Here is a 17,801-nt window from a genome sequence, read left to right on the forward strand (position 1 = left end):
AGCATCAATGACCTATGTATGGCATATGGTGTGTCTGTGTGTGCACACTCTGTGTGTGTCCAACTCTTTCTGTCCTCATGGACTGTACCCTGCCAGCTCCTCTGTCCATGGAATTTTCCAGGCAAGAATACTGGAGTGGGTTTCCCTTTCCTTCTCCAGGGATTTTCCCAGCGCAGGGATCCCAAATCTGTAGACATCTTTTTGATTTCTGGGATTTATTTCTCACTGTACCCTCTTTCCAGAATCTTCTTCTCAATATCACCAATCTTACTTCTGGAAATCTGTCAATACCACCTCTGCTGTCATGAGGACATGAGGACTCCATCCTCATGTCACCGTCTCTGATGTCACAGTAGGACTGAGTGGCAGTGTTGGAAACCTTGCTCCCCATTAGCTGTCAGAGCCCCATGAGGACTGGGCTCCTCCTTTCCCCCCATCTCGCCTGAGGATCTCTCACAGAGACCTCCATGTGATAGGTGTAAACTGTCTGCACAGTAGGGGTACCTGGGTCAGGGGGGCTGAGGATGCATCTGCTGAGTTTGGGCTCTGGACAAGGGCGTCACTCTTACTCTCCTTGCAGCATCACCGACCACAGTTTCCCCTACAGTCCAGCCCAGGGCCACAGCCATCGATCTCACCACAGGGATCACCGTCGGGCTTCCCGCCAGTTACGGCATTATCACCCTCAGTTCAGTCAGTTCAGTCACTCAGTCGTGTCCAACTCTTTGTGACCCCATGAATCACAGCATGCCAGGCCTCCCTGTCCATCACCAACTCCTTATCATCCTAGCCTGGATCATTTAAAAGAACAGGTACTGAAGGCAGAATCCAGAGGGAAGGCAGGGGCACAAGGCCTGGTGTGAGGAGGGGAAGGTGAATCCCAGCCAACCCTGCCCCTCACTGAACCTCCTCATCCTGGAAATGAGCCAGTGGATAAGAACCCATATCACCTGAGAGCAGAACTCGGACAAGCTCAGCCCTGAGTTCTGAGAGCTCCCCACTGTCAGGTGACATTGTGAAAAGGGAGGGGCCCGCACTAGGCTGAGGGCCTATTGATGCTGAAAGGGTTTAGCCACGTCCCCTGACTGAGCACAGACCGCGGGCTGGCAGGGCCCAGGGTGGGTGGTGTAAGGACAGCAGGTGCTCAGGGCGAGGGCAGGACTCCCGGGGCTGAGAGCAGCATGGGGGCTCCACATGATGTGTCAGCGGGGAGGGGACCCACCCAGGGCCAAGATGAGAGGGGCTGGGTGCTCATCCCAGGAGGAAGGGGTGGGAAGGCCTTTGCAGACCCAGCTCCAAAGGCCTGTTCTCACAGGAAGTGGCTTGGGTCAAGCATGCAAGGCAGGAGCCCCACAGCAGAGACTGTGGGGAGGGGCGAGGCCAGGCCTGAGCTCCTGGAGCAGCAGCAGTTCTCACTCAGCCTGTGGCCGGCACGTCATCAGCCTCCTGGGGACCCAGAGCCTCCATCACTGAGCGGCCCTGCCTTGAGCAGAGGTGCCTGGGGGTGGTGGGCCTGAGCTGGGGTGGAGATGCCCAGCTGGGCGGGACCAGGAAGAGATGGGGGCAGGGACCCTGGTCCTGAGAGCTGTGTGTGCTGCTGGCTCAGAGGCTGGAGGGGAGCGAAGGAAGGAGGTTTGCCTGCAGCCCCCCAAGGCTGTCAGGAGGCAAGGCCCCTCCTCCGGGGACCTGCTCCCTGGTCCTTTAGGCCCCCCTCGGGGAGGATCCGGACCTGAGTAAAGGGAGCAGGTTGATTCCTCACTGGCTCCAGTCCTGAGCCTGAGCAGGGCGTATCAGGGCCTGGGGTGACTCTGTGATGCAGGAAGGAAGTGTTGCAGGAAGGGGGACCCCTTCCAGGGCCCGAAACTGGGCTGTTGTCTAACACTCAGAAAAGGATTTTCTGAGGAGACACATGTGCTGACAAAGCAAGAGATTTTATTGGGAAGGGCACCTGGGTGGAGAGCAGTAGGTAAGGGAACCCAGGAGAACTGCTCTGCCAGGTGGCTCACAGTCTCGGGTTTTATGGTGATGGGATTAGTTTCCAGGTGGTGTTTGGCCAATCATTCTAATTCAGAGTCTTTCTTGGTGGCGCGCGCATCGCTCAGCTAAGATGGATGCTAGTGAGAGGGATTCTGGGAAGTGGACGGACACGGGGTGTCTCCTTTTGACCTTTCCTGAACTCTTCCAGTTGGTGGTGGCTTATTAGTTCCTTATCAGGATCTCCTGTCAAAAAGCAACTCATGCAAATGGTTACTATGGTGCCTGGCCAGGGTGGGCGGTTTCAATCAATGTGCTTCCCCTAACAGAAGGAGGAGGTGACAAGAAGCTGCGGGGCCTGGGGTGGGGGTGGGAGGGAAGGACAGAGGAGCCCCTCAGTGAGGACGGGGCTGGAGGGGGCTGGGGAGGGGCAGCCGCAGGAATGTGACAGGATTTCCTCAGTCTCCGGGGTCAAGGTCTCTTTCTTTTCTGCAGGAGACAGTGTTTCCAGAATGCCCCTTACAGGGGCTCTGCTGCCTATGACTAAGCATTTTTGGCCGCCTTTGTTCCCCTTCTGTTTACTTTATAGCCGAGAAGTCAGAACCAGGAGTTCTGAGCCTGCCTTCCTGTTATGATGACGCAATAGCTGTGTTGTCTCAGGTCTCTAGTCATATCTGGTGAACAGACTCCTCAGTCTCCCTTCCCCCCCCCCAATCTATTTTACCTCTTTCTCTTGGTGCTAAGTGATGGAATCCCTGCAATGAAATGTTCAGCTACTTGAACAAGAGACCTCCACACATAGGACACTTTCCGTCTTCTTCTAGTTTGTGAAGAATCAGACTCTCCTCTGTATGGCGATCTCGTTGTTGCAAATGATGATAATGCGAGAAAAATATCGTCTTCTATTACAGGCCTCAGGGATTCTTTCTGTGTTCAGAGAAACAACTTCAGAGTATTTTCAGCAGAAGAAAATATTATGTGAGTGTCTCTTTTAGTCATTTTATTTCCTAATACTAATACTTAAGTCAGTATCTTGCTATTGCAAAAACCACAAATTCTTCAGCTTTCGTTTTGTTCAAGGAGGGAACTTGGTACATTTCACCTTTTTTCCACCTATTGGGATTAAATAGATTTGATGATTCTGCTACATTTATTGTGGAAGCAGAGAATAAAAAGAACGCTCCTAAAGTAACCTGTAGCCTAGCTGTCAAGTTGGCAGCATGCCAAGAAGCTGTAAGATATAGTTCGAGCCAAGGGAGAAAAGGAAAGACAACCTCAACAGAAGTAGGTTACCTTTATTCAGGCAAGGAGGGGTGACAGTCGGCCAAAGACCAGGCTGAGCGCCAAGAGGGATCAGGGAGGCTCCATATTTATAGGGAGGTTTGTGAAAGCGATAAGGGAAACGTTAATCAGGCCGGATATTTTGAGTATTCTTTAGCTGAGATTGCATTTGTAGTTGGGCAGGGGGTGATAAGTCTTCTGGGCAGGTGTAGGGGGGTGGAAGATTTCTGGGCAGGGGGTGATAAGTCCCAGATAGATGCAACCAGCCTGGAGCATCAGCGGGGAACTAAAGTTCTGTTTTGTTTTCTCCAAAGTTAGATGATTCAGCAAGGGCCTTTGAGACTGTTGTTTTCTTCTTTAGGGCCAAAAGACTCCTTCAGAAGCTATTTTAATTACTGTCAGGCCTCTCTTTATTCTTGGCTCCAACACGACTCTTATACACACGCCTTCCATTGCAGACCACGTGCGGTCGCCTGCGGCCAGTCGGATTAACACCGGGGTGCATTGGGTGAGAGTGAATCTTGATCACTGAAGACAAAGTCCGCCAGGTTAGGATAGAGAAGGAAGTAAGGGAAAAAATGAAGGATGACTGAGCAGAAGATGGAAAAAGAAGCAAAAGAGGCAACTGGGAGGCGGGGGTGGGGTGGGGGGAGCTGTTGTCAGAAGGAGGGGAGAAGCCAACATAACCCAGAGCATTTTGTTCACAAAAGCTAAGGGGTTTTTGAGGGTGGGTATTTAAAGTGAATTTTGCTTTTCATGTCACTGCTGTTTTTTGTGGTTGTTGTTGCTCTTTTTAATGAGGAATTACATTTGAATACTTGCAAGATACTTCCTCGGTATAATTATTCTTTGCATTGTTTTTCAACAGGACTTCCTCAGTCTCAGACTGAAGACTTTGGGTGGTGGGCGGAGGCGGAGGTGTAGACACACTCCAGGCTATGATTTGCCCCTTACTTTTCTAAAACTGCTGAAAAGAATGTCTCTAGCTCACACCACTGGCCAACTTTTGCTGATACTACAGCTGATAGAACCCAGGAAGACTCTGGGCAGTGAGTGTCCTGGGATCTGGGGCTCTGGCAGGGGGAGTGGAGAGGAGGGGAGGGGAAAGGAAGGGGCTCCACCCTGGTGGACGCCTGTCTTCCAGCTCTTAGGATGGTCAGGTGTGGTTTAGCTGGACTGGCTGCCCAGGAGGTGACACACAGTGTGCCGGGACTCCAGCCCAAGACAGGGTGCCTGGGTCTGTGCTCCTGGAACACTTTTTCCTCTTCTGCCAACTCCACCTCCCACTGCAGTAAAAACTTTCCTGATGATTAGGGGCCCATTATGAACATAGCCTGTGTTCTATGGTCTTTTTTTCCCACTCCTGTTGAAAGTCCTGTTTGTTCAGATGGATTTTTAAGCCACTAGAAGGCAGACATTGTCTTCTGTTTTTGCTGCCTCAGAAGTTGGTACATGATGGTAAAAAATGTGTCAGATAAATCCTCCTGCTAACAGTATTGGACCCAAGGGATCCACAGTGGCATCCAAGAGATTAAAGCTCAGACAGTTGAAGATGAGGCAGGACTGAGGATGCAGCAGAGGAGGGGGTCTGGGAGAGAGATCCCTCCCTCTGCAACCAGGCCCTGGAGGGGAATCTCCCAGACGCACCTGTGGTTTTCTCTCACAGATGCCCACTCTCTGTGCCTCGACCTCGCTGTCAAATCTCAGTCCAGATCTGGCCAGCCCTGGTGTCAAGTCCAGAGCTCCATGGACACAAAGCCTTTCCTCCAGTATGACAGTGACAGCAACAAGGTCAAACCTTTGGGTTTGTGGGGGAGGAGGTAAACGACACCAAAGCGTGGACTGAATTGAGCCCGACGGTGGGAGAAGCAGTAAGAGAGATCAGGATAGTCCTGCCTGTCATCAAACTGGACAAAAAGGAGATGAGGGGTAAGTATGGGAGGGGTGGGGAGCTGGAGACAGCAAGGGAGGGGTAGGGGCGGAGTGCAGGCAGGGAGGTCCTTCCTGTGAAAAGACTGAACACGATCCAGGCTTAGAGACCCGCTGGACCTGATGGGTAAGAGGGGGAGATCATGGTCGGAAGATCACGGCCCCTAGATCTGCAGACACACAAGAGTGACTGGGAAGGATGGACTGTGGACAGTCCAGAAAGATTCACTGTGTGAGGGGCGCAGGTCCTCCCTCCCTGCAGGTCAGGCTGTGTTGTCAGTGTGAAGCTGAGCAATGTTCTGGTGCATCCTTGCTCTTCAGCATCAATGGATGGACAGCCCTCTTCCTTGACACCATGAGCATAACCTGGACAGTCATCGATCCTGGAGCCATAGGCCTCAAGGAGGAGTGGGAGAACAACCAGGAACCATCAGATTATTTCAGGAAGATCTCAGTGGGAGACTGCAGTTATTGGCTTAGGGAATTCCTGGAACACTGGGAGAACATGCTGCTCCCAGAGCCCACAGGTAACTGAGTGGGGGGTGGGGGAGGTGGGGGAGGTGATAGCTCTCTTCAAAGGTCTAGTGCCTTCATGTGTGGATATGAACACATACGTTTGTGCAATTGAAAATGTGATAGCTGGGTGGAGTGACTGATCTTTTGGTGGACTTCTTGTCTGGAGAGTCAGTGATGGGCATTGCATAGGTTTTCCCAACATCCTCCTTTGCAAGCCCACCTCCCTTAGCACAGGAGCCCCCTTCCTCATTAACCAATGACCCAGTTCCGCAGCCCTGCTAAATGGTCCCCAGATTTATACACATATTGTGTTTCCAGACCTTCTCTCCTTCCTGATGTCCTGTTCCTTTAACCAGCTCAAATGTCACTTAGAGAAGCCCTCACCCCTCCCCAGACCGAATTAAGCACCTCCCCAGCTGTGTTGTCCCTAAAAAGGACTCCCCACAGTAAACGTGTCCACCTGCAAGATTATCAAATAAACATTTGCTCTCTCCCTCAGAAGAAATAGAAGCTCTGTTATGAGGACAGAGCCCAACTCCATTCATCTTTCTGCCCCAATGGCTTCACGTAACGAGTCAGCATCTATGTAGGTGGACAGGTGCTGTCTGGGGACAGTAGATGCTGAGGAAGGTGGACTCTTAGGTGTGACAAGGCTTGTGCCTTTTTGTTTGTTTTAGAACCACTCACAAAGGCCCCAAATAACCACCAGCCTGCATCTATCCTGTTAAATAAATGCATCTTCCCATTGATCTTCATCTTCATCTTCATCTGCCTAATTGTCATCATCGTCAAGAAATGTATGAAGAAATCAGGGACCACGGAAAGTGAAAATCAGGCTGGCCTCTGGTTCCTGGGCAGGTTTGTTCTGGTCAGGACTTCAGAGAAGTGAGCCACGGGTCTCACCCAAACCCCTCTCTACTGGTACCTAGGAGGATGCTCTTTCTTAGTCTTGGGCCCCCACACTTCCCGGTAGGTCTGAAATTACTCTGTTATTGGGGTAGAAGAGGCTATGTAGGCAGTAAGATAGTGCAGTGAGCAGAGGGAAACCAAGTATCTAATTCTGTGACAGGGAGGGGAGAGGCTGGGTCTAAACTTTAAGTCTGGGGTGGAGTGTTGTCTTGTTGAGATCACACCCAGGGCTTCCCCAGTTCTTTGAGGAAAAAAAATGTTTCTTTTCTGACAATACCGTGATTCAGTTCAACAGTTTACCTAATGTTCTAACAGATCTTCGTTCCATCATCTGATGTTTCTTCCATTGACCATGAGAAGGTGGAAATGTTAGATGAGCCCTTGGATGAAGAATCTGATCCTTACTGACTGCTGCCAGTCTAGTATATTCTCCTCTACTCGGAGTTGTGTTTACCAAAAAGCTAGAGAACTCCTGACTTTCCACAGCTGTTGATGGGCCCTTCCTATGTATTGACTTAGTCATTTTGAACAATTTGCTAAATAAGATATTTGCTCCTAATCAGTTAAGGATATCGGCTTTACCTGATGCTTTTCTATGAGTTTCCTCCATTTTAGGTGGAATTGGAGTGTTTGTTGGCACTTTTAAATTCCATTAAGAGGAAAATGAGTTAGGAATAAATATATGTGGTTTAATGAGATATACTTTATGTGTTCTCACTTTTATGAACAGTTACTTCATGCTTTTATGGCCAGAATTGTATTTCCCTGAATTCATGTGTTAAAACCCTAAACCCCCCAGGACCTCAGAATATGACCATATTTATTGACAAGGCCTTTATAGAAATAATAAGGTTAAAATGAGGCCATTAGGGTCTATCCCTAATCCAATCTGATTGGTATCCTTATAAGAAAATGGAACAGACCTGGTATGTTACATGGAGGGCCATGTGAAGACATGGGGATGAGATGTCCATCTGCAAGCTGAGAGAGTCAATTCCTAGGCAGGTTGAAAAGAATTCCAGGGACCCTGAGGAGGAGAAAGGGGTCTGGCGCTCTCAAGGAGGAGATAGGGGTCTGGAATTCTCAAGGAGGAGGAAAGAACAAACTTTTTTTCTACATTCCTTAATAAGGACAGAGGATGAGATGGTCCGGGAGTTGGTGATGGACAGGGCTATCTTCTCACAGCTGCTCCAGTACCTACCATCTTACTGGGGTTTCTCTGACCTTGGACGTGGGGTACCTCCACATGGCCGGTCCAGCAAAGCGCAGCCAGTGCTCCTGACCTTGGACGTGGAGTACCTATTCACAGCTGCTTCAGTGCCAAGCAGCCGCAGCTCAACCAAGATTGCTGGGAGAAATATCAATAACGTCAGATATGCAGATGACACCACCCTTATGGAAGAAAATGAAGAAGAACTGAAGAGCCTCTTGATGAAAGTGAAAGAGGAGAGTGAAAATGTTGGCTTAAAGCTCAACATTCAGAAAACTAAGATCACAGCATGTGGTCCCATCATTTCATGGCAAATAGATGGAGAAATAGTGGAAACAGTGGCAGACTTTATTTTGGGGGGCTCCAAAATCACTGCAGATGATGACTGCAGCCATAAAATAAAAAGACGCTTGCTCCTTGGAAGAAAAGTTATGACCAACCTAGACAGCATGTTAAAAAGCAGAGACATTACTTTGTCAACAAAGGTCCGTCTAATCAAGGCTATGGTTTTTCCAGTGGTCATGTATGGATGTGAGAGTTGGACTATAAAGAAAGCTGCGCACTGAAGAATTGATGCTCTTGAACTGTGGTGTTGGAGAAGACTCTTGAGAGTCACTTGGACTGCAAGGAGATCCAACCAATCCATCCTAAAGGAGATCAGTCCTGGATGTTCACTGGAAGGACTGATACTGAGTCCGAAACTCTAATACTTTGGCCACCTGATGCGAAGAGTTGACTCATTGGAAAAGACCCTGATGCTGGGAAAGATTGAGGGCAGGAGGAGAAGGGGACGACAGAGGATGAGATGGTTGGATGGCATCACCAACTCAATGGACATGAGTTTGAGTAAACTATGGGAGTTGGTGATGGACAGGGAGGCCTGGAGTGCTGCGGTCCACGGGGTCACAAAGAGTTGGACATGACTGAGTGACTGAACTGACTGACTGACCACTTATTGAGATTTGTGCACTCAACTGTAGGGGTGTCATATTTCAACAATAAATTAATATCGCAGTTTTCACTATATCTAGACATATTGGAAGTTTTCTCCTTCCGGAATAAAATCAGTTAATTCAATTATGAAGATGCTGTACATTTTCTTTTCTGATGAGAATCACAAGTTTTTATTAAAACTCCTGTATATCAAGGACACAAATTATTTCAGACTTCTATTTTCCACAGCTGCCAAAGAATAAATTTTGATTGTTTTAAGCTGTCGGGTATGGTAATTTTTTATGAATGGACTTCACTTCCAACCCAGTCCGCATTGGCTTGAGCTGTATTTCCAACACCAAAGGTAGTTGGTGAGTCATAATGCAGACAGGAGACCAGTTTTAGAAAAGAGCAAAGAAATAGACCCAAGGATGTCTAGACACTTGACATCTAGTACATGTGGCAAGAAATACCAGTGAAGGGTATACTGATCAGTACATAAGAAAGGGATAACTGGTTAATGATGTAAATAGAAAGGAATTTCTATTTGACACAATATACAAAAATTAATTTTAGGTTGATTAGTACATGAATATGACTGTTCATGGGGTCTCAGGGCTGTACGCTAGTAGGAGTGGATTTGGTGAGTTCCTTTAGGTATGGAGCTGGAGCATTAAAAAAGAGAAGGCACTGTTTCGGGTAGGATCCAGGTTGTTGTTGAGTCACTAAGTCATGTCCGACTCTTTGTGACCCCTTGGACTGCAGCATGCCAGGCTTCCCTGTCCTCTGCTATCTTCTGGAGTTTGCTCAAACTCATGTCCCTTGAGTCAGTGATGCTATCCAGCCATTTTATCTTCTTTTGCCCCACCCTCAATCTTTCCCAACATCAAGGTCTTTTGCAATGAGTCGGTTCTTTGCATCAAGTGGCCAAAGTATTGGAGCTTCAGCTTCAGTGTCAGTCCTTCCAATGAATATTCAGGGTTGACTTAGTTTAAGATTGACTGGTAGAGACCTAAACTTCCTGGACCAGCCTGGGGGCAGAGTCCTGACAGCCAGCCTCTTCCCAGAACTACCCCGAGCTGTGTGTGGGCTCTGAGACTGCTGCAGAGCCCCCTGTCTTTGGGAAGGACTCATCAGAGTATGAGTGTGTTTGTGTGTGTGTGTGTGTGTGTGTGTGTGTGTGTGTGTGTGTGTGATAGAAAGGAGGTAATGCCTGAGAGGAGTGTGTGTGGCGGTGACACTTATGTGTGATGAGGAAGGTAAGTGAAGAGAGTGAGCGACCCCTGGGGAGAGTATGTTGGGTGTGAGGGGAGTAACTACAACTCATTACTATGGCAGGATGTTAGGTGTTTGATGTGTGTGTGTGTGTGCGTGTGGGTGTGACTGTGGACAGACAGGTGAGTCTGGGACAGAAGGGGAGTGGACAGTATACACATGCAGAGGGCCCAGAGGGGGACTCCCCGGGGGACCCAGAGAGGAGGAAGACAGTGAAGGGAAAAGGCTGTGAGGGGAAAGTTTCTGGATGGCAGTGGATGTAGACGGACGTCTTCTGTGTGGAACTGTTAGGTAGTTAGAATAGGGAAAAGGAGTCCAGAATGGCGGTGGCTAAAAGACCTGGAAGGGGAAAGCCCATGAAAATAGAACAAAGGAAGGTCGAGGACTGGAATGAGAACCTCAGGTAAAACAAACAGCACTCCTAGCTGGCCCAATTTACATAGGACAGGCCCAGGGAGAGAAAAACATATAAAAAGAGGAGTCATAGCTAGCTCTCTCCTTCCCACGCGCTGGGGCGCTCTTCTCTTTGTGTCTTTGGGTCAACATGCCCTCACACCTCGAAGATGGATTTTCCTGCTATCTTCTAAATAAAATAGAGCTGTAACATGGAACTGTAACACTGATTTACCTAAGAGCTGTAACACGGTCCATTCAAGACCATGAGCTATAACATGGTCTGTCCAAGACCCGAGAGCTGTAACACGCCGAGGGGGCTTTAATGTCCGTCACTCCAAATCTTTGTTGTGACGAGACAGAGAATCGAGGAGCATACAGTCGCCTGACATCTATGGTGCCGTGACTCGGGTTTAACCTTGCTGAAACAACCTCCACGCGGAAGAGGCCAAGCGCAGCAGGAGCCCAACTCAGCGAAGCTCCCGCGATAGAAGCAGAAGGCGAAGAAAACCCAGCGCAGAGGAAGGCCCGACGTGCTGGAAACCGGGCCGCGAAAAACGAACTCAGCAGAAAGCCCACGCGGCTCAGCCTCAGATTCCAGAAGACCTCTGGTTAAGGTAGGAGGTCCTCGCTCCTATGGCTGGAGGGACATATGCCTAACAAAATCTTAACTCCTTTACAATCTCTCGTTTCTTGTTTCCTCGAATCCCCTGCGAACAGGCGGGCGGCAGTGGGTGCAGTTGAGGGACTCTGGAGAGGCTACTCTTTGGTATGTGCCAAAGGCACTATCTGCTGGGCCCCAGTAGCTGTTACAAAAGCCGGTGGGGGTTCTTCTGTCCTTACTCTTTGTGTCGAAGATCAGACCAATGAAAACTGAGCACCAGTCAGATATTTAGCAAATTTCCTAGCAGGTTATGAAGGGGATTCCTTGGTACGTTTTTCCCACTGCTTTTTCCTCCGTTCCTTCAGCTCTTTCTCCCGGGACTCAAGCCCGACCAAAACCCAGGATGCCTGGCTTCAGGACCTAATGAAGCTTAGGCTCTGATGTCTCATTGCAAAAATCCAGTGAGAGACAGAGCTATAGGTAGTAGTGAGGTGGATTTGTTAGGATTCAGAGGGAAGCGCCATTCTACAGGGTACAGGCCATGGAATGTGGCCTGGGTAGGTTTTTCCAGCGGGGTTAATTCATACCCTAATGAGTGGAAACATCATCCCAGCCACTGGGGAACCACCCACTCCTCCATCTCTCAACAGTGCCTTAGAGTTGCCCTGCCACTTCTGGGTTTGTCTTTTGGCTTACAGATTGGGGATTAAGGTTTACTTGAATTTGACTTGTCATCTTGGACCCAATTGATTTTAATCGGTTTATGTTATACCCTCCTGCTATGTCATTCTTGCAAAGGTTCTGCTCTGTCTCCCCCCCCTTACCCCCTCCTCCCCGGTTTCATGCTCCTCTCCTCATCCCCATCCGGGCCCACAATGTTGCCTCTACAATCTTCTAGAGGGATAACCAGAAAATAGCTGGCCTTGGGAGGGAAGTACTATATAACATCCAACCCCTTAATCCTACCAAGCACTGGTCACGCTGGAGACCTTCAGAACGCCCAAACTCCAGCCTGGGGGTCCCAGGAGGTCATCACACCTTGACCTGCCTAGGGATCCGGTCCTTGAAAGGTTGTCATGCCTCAAACTGCTCAGGGATCCGCCAGTCCCATGGGTCCCAGGAGGCCGTCATGCCTCGACCTGCCCGGGGATCTGCACCCTAACCGGGGATGCCTGGCTCTCAGGTTGCAACAGTACTGGGTAGGATAAACTTTAGAAAGCCTATTAGTTGTTTTTTTTTTTTTTTTTTTTCCTTTTCCTCCCTAACATGACTGTATTTCAGATGGGAAATAACCGATCGACTTCCCGGCAGACGTCCTTGAAATGCATCCTTGTTAACTGGATGACCCTGAACACATCTGGGAAGGAGATCATTTTCTAATCTGTGTGAAGACAGGACTAAAAACAGCTCAACAAAAAGTAATTAGCTATGCCTGAGTCTCAGCAATAACTCAGGAGCCCAATGAGAACCCCATTGCCTTTCTGGAAAGGCTAAAAGAGGCCCTCCAAAAGTTTACCATTTGGACTTAGATGCTTACAAGGGACAGGTGATTTTAAAGAACAAATTCCTGTCCCAATGTGCATCAGATATCAGCATTTAGTTACAACAGCTGCAGCAGCAGGACTCTGCTGCCCCTTTAGATGAGATGATCCAGACAGTCACCAATACATTTTATAACAGAGAAGAGGAGAAGGAGGCCAAGGCCCAGGAGAGGGAGAGAAGGAAAGAGACAAGGCATGCCCACGTGCTGGCCACCCTCCAGGGAAGCCCTGGGGCACACCCCGATTCCTTGAAGGACAAGGCACGAGGCAAATGCCTCATCTGTAGACCGGCGGGGCATTGGGCCAAAGAGTGTCCTAACTATGACAGATCTCCTAGAACGGCTTGCCACAAATGCCATCAACTGGGACATTGGGCAGCACTCTGCCCTGAGGACCCAAGAGCCTCAAGGTCAAGCACTAAGCCTTCCCTCACGATGGTTCAAGAGGACTGAAGCAGCCCGCTCCAGCCAGCCCGCCTGTCACAGATAACCATCACGGGGCTGGAGCCAAGGGTGCAACTGGATGTGCCAGGTAGGTCCGAGAATTTCTTGGTTGACACAGGGGCTACCTACTGTGTCTTGAGCTCCTACTCCAGAGCCTTCTCCTCCCAAACCTGTACCATTTTTAGGTGCTACAGGAAAAGCAACTACTAAAAGATTCACCCAAGCACTTCTTTGTTGCTGGGATGGACAGATATTCTCCCACCAGTTTCTGGTGGTCCCTGAGTGTCCTACTCCCTTAATGGGAAGAGACATACTAACTAAACTGTGAACCACCTTTGTGATGGGAAGCTTTTCAGCTCCTAGGGCCCTACAGTTCCTGGTTACTACTGAAGAACCCATTACACCTTCTCCAATAGAGAGGGACCAAAAACTATGGGAAGACAAAATTAACCCCCAGGTGTGGGACCAGGCGATTCCTGGACGAGTCCACCAGACTGAACGAGTCATCATTGTCTTCCGAAATCCCACACGGTTTCTTAACCGAAAACAATATCCCCTCAAAAGAGAGGCTCGAGAGGGACTACAGCCTTTAATAAATAAATTCCTTGCTTGTGGGCTATTGGTCCCCACCGGTTCGCCATGTAACACCCCAATCCTCTCAGTAAAGAGAAAGGATGGAACCTGGTGAATGGTTCAAGATCTCCGGATCATAAATGAAGCTATAGTCCCCCTCCATCCCACAACACCCAATCCCTATGTAGTCTTGGGAGAAATCCCACCCAGTGCCAAGTAGTTTACAGTCTTGGATCTCAAAGATGCATTTTTTTTTTCATACCACTGGCCAAAGAATCCCAATATCTTTTTGCCTTTGAGTGGGAGGCCCCAGGAGAAAAACACCAACAGATGACTTGGACAGTATTACCTCAGGGGTTCAGAGATAGCCCCCACTTGTTTGGACAGGCCCTTAGCCGGGATCTCCTAGATATGCACCTGGGACCTAATGGGAAAATACTACAATATATAGATGACCTACTAATCTGCTCTCCACTTGAGAAAAGTGCCCAACAACATGCAATTCAGGTTCTAAACTTTTTGCCAGAATGGGGATATAAAGTATTGTGTGCTAAGGCACAGATGGTCGAGACAAAGGTCACTTACCTGGCAGTTCAGAATACACACGGGTCTAGGAAGCTATCCTCTGATCCGGTACAAGGAATCCTCCAGTTGCCCTCCCCCACGACTCGAAAACAATTGCGAGCTTTCCTGGGGTTAACTGGGTATTATAGACTCTGTATACCCAACTATGGTCTAATTGCCCAGCCCTTATATGAAAGCTTGAAGGGATGCGATGATTCAATTCCACTGATGTGGGGAACTCCTCAAAAGGCAGAGGCTACACTAAAACAGGCCTTAACTCAGGCACCTGCCTTGAGGCTGCCAGACCCAGAAAAAGCATTCCATCTTTATGTCCATGAAAGAGAGGGAATAGCCTTGGGAGTGTTAACTCAAAGGTTGGGATTGAGCCCCAACCTGTAGCTTACTTTTCCAAGAGACTCGATCCGACCGCCCAAGCCTGGCCCCCCTGCCTTTGAAGTCTTGAAGCTATTGCAATCATGATAGAAAATGCTTTAAAACTCCTTTGAGGGCGAACTAACTATTTTTACCAGCCACCAAGTAAAACAACTCCTAAATGGGAGAGGCCATTTATGGATATCTGATTAAAGAATCCTCAGATATCAAGTAATGCTGATGGAAAATCCAGACCTCACTATATTCCCTTGTGAGGTTCTTAACCCAGCCACCCTCCTGCCTATCCCCGAGGGCTCTTTCCCCTTTCACTCCTGTCTAGAAAAATTGGACCACTGGACAAAACCCTGAGAGGGAGTGTCGGAAGATCCTCTGAACAATCCTGAGGAAATCTGGTACACTGATGGAAGCAACTTTGTCTTGGATGGAAAAAGAAGAGCCGGGTATGCAGTAGTCTCCAATTTTGAGATCATAGAGGCTTAACCTCTGCCACCAGGTACTTCAGTCCAATTAGCTGGGTTCATAGCCCTGACTGAAGCTTTTGAGTTGGGAAAAGGAAAAAGAATAGCCATTTACACTGACTCCAAGTATGCCTTTCTGGTGCTACATGCACATACTGCTATTTGGAAAGAAAGGGGCCACTTGACCACCCGAGGGTCCCCAATCAAATGTGGTGATAAAATCCTTAGGCTCTTGGAGGCAGTCCATCTGCCCACTGAGGTTTCAGTCTCCCACTGTAAAGGACACCAAAAAGGGAGGACAGAAGTGGCACGAGGGAGCCAAACAGCTGATCAGGTAGCTAAAAGAGCAGCATTACAGAACAATGACCTAATAGGGGTTGCCACTTTAGTTCCACAGACTAACTTGCCAGAAACTCCTTCATATACTGAAGGTGAGACTCTTAAAGCTAAGAATGAAGGCTTTCAAGAAGATCATATGGGGTGGTTTCAAAAGGAGGGACTCCTTTTTCTGCCTGGGAACCTCCAATGGAAGTTGGTTAACTCCTTACATGCCACCACTCATTTAGGAGAAAAGGCCCTCCAAAGATTACTAGAAAGGTCCTTCAGAGGAACAGGCTTCCAAACAACTATAAAACAAGTGGTCTCCTCTTGTCCCACCTGCCAATTAAACAACCCCCAAGGAGCTCAAAGATGCCAGCTGGCCCAGCCCGTCCAATGACGTGGGGCCTATCCAGGAGAGGACTGGCAGATGGACTTCACCCAGATGCCAGTTTCTCAAGGGTATAAATACCTATTAGTCATGATAGATACATTCACAGGATGGATTGAAGGCTTTCCCACCCCAACTGAGAAGGCTGAGGAGGTGGTAAAAAAAAACTGCTCCATGAGATCATTCCAAGATTTGGTCTGCCCAGGTCATTACAAAGTGACAATGGGACATCATTTACTTCTAAGGTCACCCAAGGGGTCTCTAAAGCATTGGGCATTACTTATTATCTCCATTGTGCCTGGAGGCCTCAATCTTCAGGAAAAGTAGAAAGAGCCAACCAATTCTTTTTTTTTTTTTTACGCAGTGACACCCAACATTTTTATTTGCCTTGAAACTCCTCCACTCCTTGACTTTTATTTGACCTTACGTTTATCTGACCTTCACTTTTACAATATAAGCTTTTATAATCTGCCCTGTAAGCTTCTTTAAAACATGCCAAGGTAGATATAGATTTAGTTACACTGTTTGTCTTTTTATAATAAATAGCCATATATTTTCTATTTCAGGGCGTTTGATGTAGAACTGCTTTACATAGCACAATTCTATAAAATCCCAATAGCAGAAATTGCTGTCAACTGGACTGAAATTGAAGGTGAGCATATTGTTTATGTTACAGCTGATCTTAAGTAGGGGGAAGACCTCAGACCATACAGTACGTTGCTAGTGACGTCAACTGGCTTTCCTGTCACCCCTCGCCCCCCTTCAGGGCCCACTCAGGTCTCCTGACTCAGAGAGGCAGTTTCATAGACAATATTGCCTACTGACCTCTGCTACCTGCCTCCAGCTGGCTTACTGCCTTCTGGATTTTTTTAGTCTCTTCTTAGGGTCTTCATTAGGCCTACTGGCTTGCCTAAGAAATTCAGTAAAAACTTGTACAGTAGACAGAATCGTGATGACTTCGGGCTACAAGCAAGGTGGATAGCCTTGGAGTAAACTTTACTTTTTATAATACCTTTTTTTTTTTAGTATTGTATTATGTCATTGCTCAGTGAGTTTAGAATACCTACAAACCACTTTGCAAAGAAAGCTAAATGAAGAATTATAGCTGCTTTTACTCCAAATATCCACAATCCATTCACAGCTGGTTTTTAGCTAGTGTCTGTACATACACCCAAAAATGTAAAGATCTCTAAGGTTTATAATAATGTGAAATCTATCATAATTCCTGATTTCTATTCAGAAGTGCTTAAACAGCTCTCACTGTTTAGAATTCAAAATATATTCTAGTGTTCTCCTTCGCTTAGCTTAGAATGATCCCAAATTATTCACCGTGTGGGAGGAGCATTACTGGAGACTTTCAGTTACTTCTCCTCCAGGTGAGCATGGCCTCCTCTTGAAAAGTCAGTGGGTATTAAGCAACCTGAGCTGTTTAGGGACAGAAAAAGCTTAAGAACCAGTCTAGAAACCATACAAACTATGCTCACGTCTGGGAGTCTTGCTGAGTCATACTGAGTTTACAGCGGTTTGACTCATCTCCATGGTAGCAGCACAGACCGCTGGGGGAGGGAAGCAGGTGAGAGGATGCTCAGACCCGTTGTGATCGGCTCCATCCAAGTGTCCGTGTTGCTCTGCACCCAGCATGGACTCTATGGGAAGCTAACTTTTACAACAGGAGACGGAACTGAGGCACAAGCAGTCACCTGCCCAGCTCACATGGCTAGGAGATGGAGGCGTCATGATTCTAGCCCGCAAAGCCCGCGTCCGGGGCCTCCGCTCTTTCATGACCATGCTACTGCAGTTTCTGAAGGTCTGATAAAGGTTTCTGGTATGCTTGATATGAAGAACAGGTTCACCTAAGCTAACAGTGTGGCACAGACTCGGAGGCACTATTTCTTATAGGAAATATATGTCAGAAATTGAAATTTCGTTATAAATGTGGTTTCTTGCACATCATTCTTCCCTCTGGATAGACAACAGATGTGGATGGATACTGTTTAGGTGAATCACGAGACATTTTTCCAGTGATGAAAGCTGTGTGCATCACAGTTTTCTTATCACACACCGAATCTGCCAACACCTTGATCTTGGACTTCTAG

General features: G+C 48.0%; 1 long non-coding RNA gene across 3 annotated transcripts; it reads left to right on the forward strand.

Annotated features, from left to right (window-relative positions):
- Window positions 1–3,510: 3,510 nt before the first annotated feature.
- On the forward strand, window positions 3,511–8,991 carry LOC136163312 (uncharacterized). 3 transcript variants are annotated; one of them, XR_010662218.1, is made up of 6 exons: window positions 3,511–3,763; window positions 4,124–4,304; window positions 4,922–5,184; window positions 5,430–5,711; window positions 6,378–6,558; window positions 6,925–8,991. It is a non-coding gene; the product is annotated as an uncharacterized lncRNA (long non-coding RNA). The 3 variants fall into 3 exon arrangements; XR_010662219.1 differs by lacking the exon at window positions 4,124–4,304; XR_010662217.1 differs by lacking the exon at window positions 3,511–3,763 and having other exon boundaries at window positions 3,991–4,304.
- The last annotated feature ends 8,810 nt before the right edge of the window (window positions 8,992–17,801 follow it).

Source organism: Muntiacus reevesi, chromosome 3 (assembly GCF_963930625.1).
Source record: "Muntiacus reevesi chromosome 3, mMunRee1.1, whole genome shotgun sequence".
NCBI classification, from domain to species: domain Eukaryota; kingdom Metazoa; phylum Chordata; class Mammalia; order Artiodactyla; family Cervidae; genus Muntiacus; species Muntiacus reevesi.